Source organism: Cottoperca gobio, chromosome 3 (assembly GCF_900634415.1).
Source record: "Cottoperca gobio chromosome 3, fCotGob3.1, whole genome shotgun sequence".
Taxonomy (NCBI): Eukaryota; Metazoa; Chordata; class Actinopteri; order Perciformes; family Bovichtidae; genus Cottoperca; species Cottoperca gobio.
In genome coordinates, this window is record NC_041357.1 from 4,738,092 (window position 1) to 4,749,559 (window position 11,468).

Consider the following 11,468-nt stretch of genomic DNA (forward strand, 5'->3'; position numbering starts at 1 on the left):
TTGGTTCCGCTGGAGAGGAGCTTGATAGCTGAAGGCTCTGGATTCTAGAGATTCGAGAGATTCTAGAAAAGATTGTCCATGGCAAGCACATTCTCTCTACTGGAATTAGTTTAGGTTTAGGAGTGGTGAGCGTGCAGGACACACGCCCTGACACAAATTACACAGCGCTAACGTAGCTGGCTCGTAATTCATAAACAACCAATCGACCGCTTTGTTCCCTGCAACATTCCTGCTAGTTCTCTTTGCACTCCGGTTACTTTTGGGTCGTTTCAAGGGCTTCGGAGCAGGAAAAAAGAAACCCGAAACAATGGCAGCAATCCTGTGTGGCCTTTGTTACTCCTCCTCCTCAGTGCCCACCACCAAGCTGTTCATCGATGGCAAGTTTGTTGAGTCCAACAGCTCTGAATGGCTTGACATTCCCAACCCTGCCAATAATGAGGTGGTGGGACGTGTTCCCAAAGCTACCAAGGAGGAGATGCTGGCAGCTGTTGACTCCTGCTCCAGAGCCTATCTGTCACAGTCTGCTCCAGTACTTCTTACCTCAGCCCGGTACTTTTCCACACCCCGCCTCCTTCTCACCTCACCAGCCAGCCACTCCCACCTCATCACCTCACCTTGGGCTCAGGCTGCTGCCAATTAATCAAGCCCTTATTTAAGCCTCTCCCAGTCACTCACTCAGTGCCAGATTGTACTCTGTATCATGCAAGTCTTTCCAGCGCTCTTCCCCAAACAGATCTCTCGTTGCCGACCCTGCCTGCCCCTGACCTGCCTGCTTTGCCTGTTTCCCAACCAAGCCTGTTTTGGACCTGTCTGCCTTGCCTGTTTCCCGACCCAGACAGAATTCCTTCAACTTGCCTTGCCTGTTTCCCGACCCTCCGCCCGGCCCCGACTTACCCCTTGCCTGCTACCGATTGGTTGGTCCTTGTGGATTATTATCATCCCGCTGTGGATCAGTGTACTCGGCTATAACCTGCTCCTGACTACTAATAAAGGTCATTACCAATTATCCTTAGTTTCCTGTGTGTTGCACTTGGGTCCACCATCGACTTGTTGTGACAGAAAAATCTGGCCACTCATGGACCCAGCACACACAGAACCACCTCTGAACCGGATGGAGCAGGTGGAGAACGCCATCCAGCATCATGAGGCGAGGTTCGCCTCAATAACGAACAAGCTACGGCAGTCGGCCGTTAACTAGGAGCAAGTGATGACTACGTTAGTTGCCCAGGTTCAGCAGCTGACGCTAGCTATGAGATCTGCAACTAGTCCTGGGCCTCCTCCAGCTCCGCTGCCGCCAGTTTCAGCTCCAGGACCAGCACCGAAGCCTCAGGTGGGGGCCCCAGAGCGCTATGCCGATGATACTGAGGGCTGCAACCCGTTCATTACAAACTGTTCTCTCCTGTTCGCCTTGAAGCCAAACACCTTCAATTCGGAGGGGTGTAAGGTGGCTTTCGTCATCACCCACCTGACGGAGAGAGCTCGGCTGTGGGGAACAGCAGAGTGGGAGTGACAGACGACAGCTTGCTCCTCTTTTGTTGCTTTTTCGGCCGAGCTACGCAAGGTCTTCGGCGGAGTTTCCATGGGTCCAGACGCTACCGGAGGTCTGATGAGTCTAAAGCAGGGAGACCGGACGGTAGCTGATTCTGCGGCTTAAAATGACACTTACCTGCTAGGGCTAGCGGATTATCTTAAAGATGAGCTGGTGTCTTTTGAGTTACCATCCTCGCTAGATGGATTAATCGAACTCACGTCCAGACTGGATCGGCGGATCCAGGTGAGGAGGCGAGAGAAACGACAGCGGCCACTAGGTCACTTCACATCCGGCCGGCAGCGAGGACCTGTGGCGCCCACCAGTTTTGATGCTGAGCCATTGCTAGGCGGATCTGAGCCCATGCAGGTGGGGCGCACCAGCCTCACCTCAGAGGAACGTGGGCACCGTAACGAAGGAACCTCTGTCTATACTGCTGCCAGGGTGGCCATTTCGTTTCCAGATGCCCAGCAAAAGACCGGGCTCACCAGTAATGGGGAACATACTGGTGAGCCGAACCAAAAGACTCTTCCCCAACCAAAGACCCCTGTGTCACGTTCGACTGCTGTTGACTGACGGGTTCCACGCCCTCGCTACGTTCATTGACTCCGGGGCTGATGTTAGCCTCATGGACGAGGACCTTGTCTTGCAGCTGGGGATTGACCGGGTTCCTCTGCCGGTCCCCGTTCCGGCCAGTGCCCTGGATGGCCACCTCCTGGGGACCGTCACTCACCAGACCATGCCTGTTCGGATGCTACTGTCTGGCAACCACCACGAGACCATCCAGTGTCACCTTCTACGGTCTCCTCATCTTCCGTTGATTCTGGGCTACCCCTGACTCCGCCGCCACAACCCCAACATTGACTGGGTGACAGCCCTGCCTGCCACAAGGTGTGCCTGAAGCAAGCCGCCGCTCTGCAGCAGTCCGTCTGCTTCTGTCCTGCTCCGGATTTATTTATTATTAGTTCGGGGGTGCCGGTTGAATACCATGACTTCCAGGAGGTATTCAGCAAGGCCCGGGCCACGTCTCTGCCCCCGCACCGTCCATACGACGGTGCGATTGAGCTACACCCCGGCATGTCACCTCCTCGTGGTCGCCTGTATTCCCTGTCGGCACCCGAGAGGGAGGCCATGGAAAGTTACATTAATGACTCTCTGGCTGCCGGGATTATCCGTCTCTCGTCCTCATCGGCAGGGGCGGGATTCTTCTTTGTGGAAAAGAAGTACAAGACTCTGAGGCCGTGTATTGATTACAGGGGCCTCAATGACATCACGGTAAAGAACCGATATCCTCTTTCCCTCATCTCCTCCGCTTTTGAGTTATTGCAGGGGGCTACCATCTTTACGAAGTTGGACCTTTGCAATGCCTACCACTTAGCTCGGATCCGGGAGGGAGACGAGTGGAAGACGGCTTTTAACACCGCATCTGGACATTATGAATGTCTGGTGATGCCGTTCGGCCTCACAAACGCCCCAGCGGTATTCCAGGTATTGGTAAATGATGTTTTTAGAGACATGTTGAACAAGCAGGTGTTCGTATACCTAGACAACATCTTGATCTACTCCTGTACCAAGGGGGAGCATGTGCATCATGTCCAGGCCATCCTTCAACGCCTGCTTGAGAACTTGTTGTTTGTAAAGACCGAGAAATGTGAGTTCCATACCACCTCTGTCTCATTTCTGGGATACATCGTGGGACGGGGGAGTATGCAGATGGACCCTACCAAAGTCTCTGCGGTCACCTCCTGGCCGGTTCCTGACTCACGTAAGCAGTTACAGCGGTTCCTGGGGTTCGCAAACTTTTACTGAAGGTTCATCCGCGGCTACAGCACGGTGGCTGCCACACTCACGGCCCTCACCTCTTCAAAGGTGCTGTATCAGTGGCTGAGGGGGCTTTCCAGAACCTCTGGTCCCGTTTCACCTCTGCTCCCATCCTGCGAGTTCCGGAACCGGAGAGACAGTTCGTGGTGGAGGTGTCGCAGAGGGCGGCCGACGACCAGAAGCTTCACCCCTGTGCCTTCTTCTCTAAAAAGATTTCGCCGGCAGAGAGAAATTACGACATCGGGAACCGGGATTATTAGCTGTTAAGCTGGCACTGGAGGAATGGCGTCACTGGCTCGAGGGGACCAAGCTGCCTTTTCTGGTTTGGACTGACCACAAGAATTTGGCGTACATCCAATCAGCCAAGAGACTGAACTCCCGGCAGGCCAGGTGGTCCCTATTCTTCACCAGGTTCAACTTTTCACTGTCCTACCGGCCTGGTTCCCACAACATTAAACCAGACGCCCTGTCCCGTCTGTTTGTGGGAGGGGAGGACTCCATCACCGAGCCGGATCCCATCCTTCCAGTACCCCGCTTGATTGCCTCTCTCACTTGGGAGGTGGAGGAGAGGGTTAAAGCCGCCTTGAAAGATCAGCCCGGTCCTAGTTCCTGCCCGCCGTACCGCCTGTTTGTTCCCCTGGATCTTAGCTCTGACATCATTCAATGGGCCCACAGTTCCTGGCTCACCTGCCACCCTGGGATCCAACGGACTAAGGAGGTCCTTCTACGGAGATTCTGGTGGGCCACCCTGGAGGAGGACACTCGTGGGTTCGTCAATGCGTGTCCCATTTGTAGTCAGCACAAGCCGTCTCACCAAGCTTCTGCCAGCCTTCTGCTACCTCTACCAGTGCCCCATCGTCCCTGGTCTCACATCTCTCTAGACTTTGTAACCGGCCTGCCTATGTCCCACGGTCATACCACCATCCTGACTGTAGTTGACCGGTTTAGCAAGATGGCCCACTTCGTGTCGCTGCCCAAGCTCCCGTCGGCCAAGGAGACTGCGGAACTGGTTCTGCTGCATGTCTTTCGACTCCATGGACTCCCTACCGACCCCAGTTCACGTCCATATTCTGGAGGGAGTTTTGTTCACTCCTGGGGGCCACCATCAGCCTATCTTACGGATTCCACCCACAATCAAATGGGCAGACAGAACGGAAAAATCAGGAGATGGAGACAGCACTTCAGTGCATGATTTCCAAACATCCCTCGGCCTGGTCTCAGCAGCACCTGTGGGTGGAATATGCCCAAAATACCCATGTCAGCTCAGCCACTGGACTGTCCCCATTTCAGTGTTCCTACAGGTTCCAACTGCCACTGTTCCCCGCATTGGAGAAAGAGGTCTCCTGTCCTTCCGTCCAGGCTTTCATTAACCGTTGCCACCAAACCTGGACCCAGGCTAGAGCTACTCTCCTCCGCTCGACGGGACTTCCCGTTACGGGTAGAATCTAAAAAATTGGCGCCTCGGTTCATCGGCCCGTTTGAGATCCAAGAAGTTATCAACCCCGCGACAGTCAAACTAAAGTTGCCCCGTTCCATGTGGATACATCCGACCTTCCACGTTTCCAGGGTTAAACTTGTGCAGGAGAGCACACTGGTCCCGGCTGCTCCGCCTCCCCCGCCGCCTCGCTTCATCGATGGTGGTCCTGTATACACCTTTCGCCGCCTCCTTCGTTCCCGCCGCCGGGGAAGGGGTCTGCAATACCTGATGGACTGGGAAGGTTATGGTCCTGAGGAAAGGTGTTGGGTTCCTGCGCGACACATCCTGGATGCCCGGTTGATCAGGGAGTTTCACCATCTGCAGCCTGACCAGCCAGCTAAGACCACCCCACCATTAGGGGTCCCATCTTGACTGGCTAGCCCCCCTTCTTCGTCCGAGGCATCTGACGAGGAGGAGACACCCCCGGAGGCTGAGGAGGAACGGATGGACGTTTCCCAGGAATATTAATGTTCTCTCATATTGGGGGAGACGTTGCCTTCCATCACCAGGGACATGGATATCTACACCTACCGCCTGCCCATCGGAGTGTGTGGCGGTATCACTCCGTTTAACTTCCCCGCCAAGGTGACTCTGTGGATTTTCCCCATCGGCATGGCTTGTGGCAACACCTACCTGATGAAGCCCTCTGAACGGGTCCCAGGGTGCACCATGCTCCTGGCCAAATTGCTCCATGATGCACACCAGATGGTACACTCAACATCATCCACGGCCAGCATGCAGCGGTGAACTTCATCTGTGACCACCCGGCCATCAAAGCCATCAGCTTTGTGGGCTCCAACATGGCTGAAGAGCACATCTACGAGTGGGGATCTAAGAACGGCAAGAGAGTGCAGTCCAACATGGGTGTCAAGAACCATGGTGTGGTGATGCCTGATGCCAACAAAGAGAACACCATCAACCAGCTGGTGGGGGCTGCTTTCGGAGCAGCTGGTCAGCGCTGTATGGCTATCTCCACTGCTATTTTTGTAGGAGAGTCTCGCATATGGCTCCCAGAGCTGGTGGAGCGCTCTAAGTCACTGCGCGTCAATGCAGGTGATCAACCCGGTAGAGTCTTTGATCCAGAGTGGGGTGGATGAGGGTGCCAAGCTGCTGCTGGACGGGAGGAATGCCAACGTCAAAAGATATGAAAATGGAAACTTTATAGGACCCACCATCCTGAGCAGTGTTACGCTGGGCATGAAGTGTTACACAGAGGAGATCTTTGGACCTGTGCTTGTCGTCCTGGAGGCTGACAGTCTTGACGAAGCAGTTTCTTTAATCAACAGTAACCCTTACGGCAGGGGTCGGGAACCTTTTTGGCTGGGAGAGCCATAAAAGCCAAATATTTGTTTATGTATTTCCTTGAGAGCCATATATTTAATCAATTTGAACGCAACTTTATGCATGCATTTTTTTTAAGAATAACACGTCTCCGAGTACTAATAGCGGTATCAGTGTTGCATTGAACAGGTGCTCTTTTATTAAATAAACTAAACGCTTACGTTATTTATCTCATATTTCAGTGTTTACTGCACAGGTGTCAAACTCAAGGCAATTATGACCTATTTAACTTCTTATGTCTGTTGTTGTTGGTGTTGTTTTTGTTGTTGCCCTGCATTTTAGTGCCTTGAGATTGCTTTTAGCTTTGAAAGGCGCTTTACAAATACAATTTATTATTATTATTATTATTATTATTATATCCGGCCCGCGAGAAAATATCATGTCTGTCATAACTGGCCCGCCGGTTTTGGTAATTAAATCAATGCATGGCACAACCACGGGAAAAGACATTTGAGGAAGTATCTAAATGTGTAAATGAAATGAAAGTTTTTGGAAAGCAAAGGGAAACACACGACAGATCTCTGGGACGATGTGAGCTGGACTGTTTGTGCGACATAACGAAGCATCTCACTGTTAAACCTGCAGCTTCAGGGCCGTGTGATCACGAACATGTATGATGCCAAGCTGCCTGTGGGAGACTCAGATGCAGAAGGAAACTTTGGTCACTACGTGTTTCCAAACACTGACAAACATCTCCACCGCTGTGTTCCCGACCGCATTCTGCTGACCAACTGAGAGCATTTGCCGACTTTGCTGCTCAGATATTTTAATTGAACTGCTCAGCAACCCGTCTGCAGTTGACTTAAATATGTTCCATATCTTTTTGCACTTTATGTGTACCCTGTTCAATACATGTGGACCGTGTTTGGCCCTCGACGTAGTCCCAGTTTTTAATGTTGGCCCTCTCTGTGAATGAGTTTGACCCCCCCGGTCTACTGCTTGCTTTGCGCAGTTTCTCCTCAGCTGTTTCGCGAAGGGCAGGGCTACATACACACACACACACACACACACACACACACACACACACACACGTGTGTAAGTGTGTGCGCTGTGCAGTCAGAGACAGAGCGGAGGAAAGGAGAGTGGAGAACTAAAAACAAATCCGCTGCTAAATGTTTTACTTTAAAATGACACAGTATAATTGTTTATTACTTGTTAATCATGTTAAAAAATGTCAGCTCAAAATTGTCTGCGAGCCATATCGCGTCATCAAAAGAGCCATATATGGCTCGCGAGCCATAGGTTCCCGACCCCTGCCTTACGGCAACAGCACCGCCATCTTCACCACCAATGGAGCCACAGCACGCAAATACACACATGAGGTGGACGTTGGCCAGATTGGCGTGAACGTGCCCATCCCTGTCCCCCTCCCCATGTTCTCCTTCACTGGCTCCAGAGGCTCATTCAGAGGAGACACCAACTTCTATGGCAAGCAGGGCATCCAGTTCTACACTCAGATCAAGACTGTGACATCACGGAGAACACCACTCTGACGAGCCCAGCTGTTACCATGCCAACCATGGGGCGTTAAAATGACGACACATCTAACGTAACCTTCAGTGATTTCTCATATGCCTTAAGAAGAAGATCATGTCCTCTTTTGAGAGATATCCACACTGGGGATTATTAGTTGGCAATTTTTTTAACTTCGAACATTGAGGACGATGTTGTTGCACAAACACACAAAAATGCAAATTACACTTTATTGGTAGACGGGGAGCTTAGCTGGACTAATGCAATGAATGGTGCTGTGAATCTCTTCATGGGTTTGTTGTCATTTCTACCAGTTTTCTCCTGTTTGTGTCCTGTTCTGGATCCTTGTGTACTCTGGTGTCACATTTCTTATAAGTAGAATCAAAAGAATCAGATTCTGCCTCTTTTAAAGCAGTGTCTGCAAATGTCTTCCACCATTACACTCTGTGGTTATTTTGGCTTGTTCTGTTTATCAGAGCATTGTATAGCTACTTGAAAAGTACATATAAATGGAGTGAATGCATCATTAGAACAAGAGCCTAGTTAAAACTGAAATAATGGTTGTAGTTCTTGTCCCTCTAAATGTATATCCTACTGTCCAGTGTTGGGACTAATGTGTTTTCGGTGTCACATAGAGGCTTGTTTGTACTGTATTGTCGGAGTGATGGTGAAAGGTATAAAAGTTAAACTGCAGTGTTTTACATGATTAGTATTTTAGCTCCTTGAAACTTTGTCTCCTTGACTTCTTCTTAGGTCTTTGTGGCTGAAGATTAAAAGACGAGAGTCTGCAGTTCACTCTGTGAATAAAGACACTGCAATTTGAAAAAAACCCAAAACAAACAAACAACCAAGCCCCTGACAATCCTTCAATATGTTTGGCAATTTTGGCATTAGTCCTTATCTCGTCGTCTCTCCATTTAGCCATTTTCGTTGCCGTCTTCGTGTAAATAAACCTTCAGCTTTACCCTCAGATGTTTGTTTTCTTTCAGTTTCACGCCAGCCACTATAGAAACCTCATCAACACGTGCACTCTCTCGTCGTTAATTCCCTGGACCATGAGCGGATATGGGCTCATTTGGACATTACACAAACTGGGTGCTCGGAACTGGCAGTGTAAAGTACTTTTGATGTCCGGTCCGAATTATTAGGCCATTTCACATACAGCTGCTCCTGGTAATGTCTAGGTAAGTTCAGGGTTGCAGTGGTTGTGTGAAAGAGGCTTTAGTTGTTGGCTGGTAAAATGTCATCATCGTATCAGTGTCCCTGCCAATTATCTTCAGCAAATATCTAGCCTTAGAGCAGCACCCTCGGTGAACAAATGTTGTAATCTACAATAAAGAAACAACAATGACAGTGATCAATGGGCCTTAGAATGATCTGTTCTTACCGCACACAGCCTCACTCTTACACCACTCCCATAGAAATGGTATATACCATACAACATTGCAACATCACTGGAAAAGCCAGCTTGATGCTAACAGGGGATTTAGGCATGAACATAGAGGACTACTGACATGTTACTTAGTTAGTGACTGTTTCATGTCAGAGAAGTTGCAGTATTGCAGCTTTAAGACAGTTTGCTCTTTTGAATCACAACAGGAAGTGGTAGTTATAGATCGGCAGAAGCAGGGTTAGGGGTCCCTTCTTTCTCCAAGCCCCCTCACTCTGCTTCTCAGTGTGTGTCATCAGGTGGTTGCTGCTTGGAAGCTTTTTTTAAAGACCTCATACAGTGAATTGGTTTAAATTGTAGGAGCAATCCGTTTGAATATGCAGCCAGTAGCAGCCCAATTAAAGTGGAAGGGATGATTTAATTTTCATTTTATAACCTCATATAATGTTATCATAACCTAATGAGCCCTGTCATACAATTATTTTAGCATTCATTTATATACGTCTTCCATTTAGGCCACAGATATCTGGGATTCACTCATTGTCGAAGACTCATATGAAACGCATATGGTGACCTGAAGATGTCAGGAAGTGACAGTTTAGCTGAGACATTAATACAGGCTTCCAGTTGTGCATATTGATATAATCCTCGTGCAAATGTCTTCCTTCAACCTTACAAGAACCTTTCGGAGGGATCATGAGAATAATTAATCATCTGTTTATACAGATCATATGCATGCACATCTGCTTCACACTGATTTACACAATCAATTCAATGTTCGAAAGTTTATTGATGGTATTTAAATTCATGCAATTATGTCCGCCCATACATAAATACAGACAAAAACCTGATTACACCTGAGAAAATAATGCCATTTTCACTACTGATTGATAATTATTTTATAGTCAATTATTTTCTATCAAAATCTATCATTATCTATCTATAAAATATCATAAAGAAATGTTACATCTTCATGTCCTAAAGCCCTAAGATATTTAGTTTACTATCACATAAGAACATCTGTAAATCCTCACAACTGGAACCATACAATGTTTTGGATTTTGCTTTTAAATTATTTAAATGAGTAATCAATTATCAAAATGTTTGTAGATACATTTTGTGTTGATCAAATAATTGTTGTTTAACTTCCAATCAATTGTACAGCCATATCCCAGGCTATGTGAACATAACAGTAGAACGGTATTATAATATTATATACATAATATTTAATAGCATTATATTGTTCGGACTGTAGATCATACTCTGTCTCCTCCTGTAGGTGTGGAAGAGACACAAAAAACACATTACAAATGATTTTTTTAAAAGCATATTTAGACTTTAGCTCCAAATACTTGATATGTGTAGACGACATGAAGCGGGTTGCACTCTTCAGATGCTCAGTAAAGCTAGACAAACAAGCTCTGCCTCATGTAGTAAATCCCTTTTCCAGTGCACACATTCTCTCACTGTCACTCTTAATTAAAAACATTGGGTCTAAGACTAAGACAATTTCCACAGGAGAACTCTGGGTAAATGCAATCACCTTGACTGTGGTGGTGAAGCAGATGCTAATGTCGGCTACATGCTAGCTCTCAGCTCAACTGTATTATTTTCAAAAGATTTCCACTTCTGCCTTGAAATAGTTTCTTGTGAGGGGATTATAAAAATCATTGTTCTATGAAGGAGATATTCAGGCTTAAAGGAAACATATGGTTCTTTCAACTTGCATTTGTTGATTGTGGTGGTTTTGTTGATGTTATATTATGAACTAATGCTTTTGACAACTTCCCTCTGTCACATTAACATTCATTAGCACAGCTCAGTATCCCAAATATTTTGCGTCAATGCATATTGGACTATTCAGGAATAATGCCCAGGACACTCAGTAGCACTGCAGTCCGAGTCCCCTAACAAATCTGCAAATAACGTGTTTTAGTTTTCTAATCCTAACTATATCTTAACCATAGTTTATAGCATTAACACAAATCCCTTCCATACCATTCCTTTTTCCATACGCAGATATTGTAGTAAGTGAAACTTGTTTACAAACATAATCTTACAGCTGGTAATCACTGAACCACTGAGGTCATTAAAAGTACAAATGAATGCGCTCTGCGTATGAACCCTTTCATCACATTTGGGTTATCTGCTGGCATCCAGTGTACCATTACCATATAGTTTGCTGTCATTTCTTCCCATTCCAAAAAAACAGCTTTTTCTTTCTTGTAAGTGTTTGTTCAAACGTTTCTCTTTTGTGGCTCTTGTTAAATATGTCATTGTTTCATGTATGTTCTGACAACCAGAAAGGCAAATTGAATAAAATCACTATAAAAGGTACATTTGGGATTTGAAGGATTTTCCGGCAGGATCACAGCACACACATTGGGTTGAGTTTAGAAGCACACTATTGCTGTCTTACTGGTCCCAGTACTCCTCTT

The 11,468-nt window shown here is 47.6% G+C and overlaps 1 pseudogene; it reads left to right on the top strand.

Annotated features, from left to right (window-relative positions):
- Positions 1-307: 307 nt before the first annotated feature.
- On the top strand, positions 308-7,698 carry LOC115028953 (methylmalonate-semialdehyde dehydrogenase [acylating], mitochondrial pseudogene; annotated as a pseudogene).
- The last annotated feature ends 3,770 nt before the right edge of the window (positions 7,699-11,468 follow it).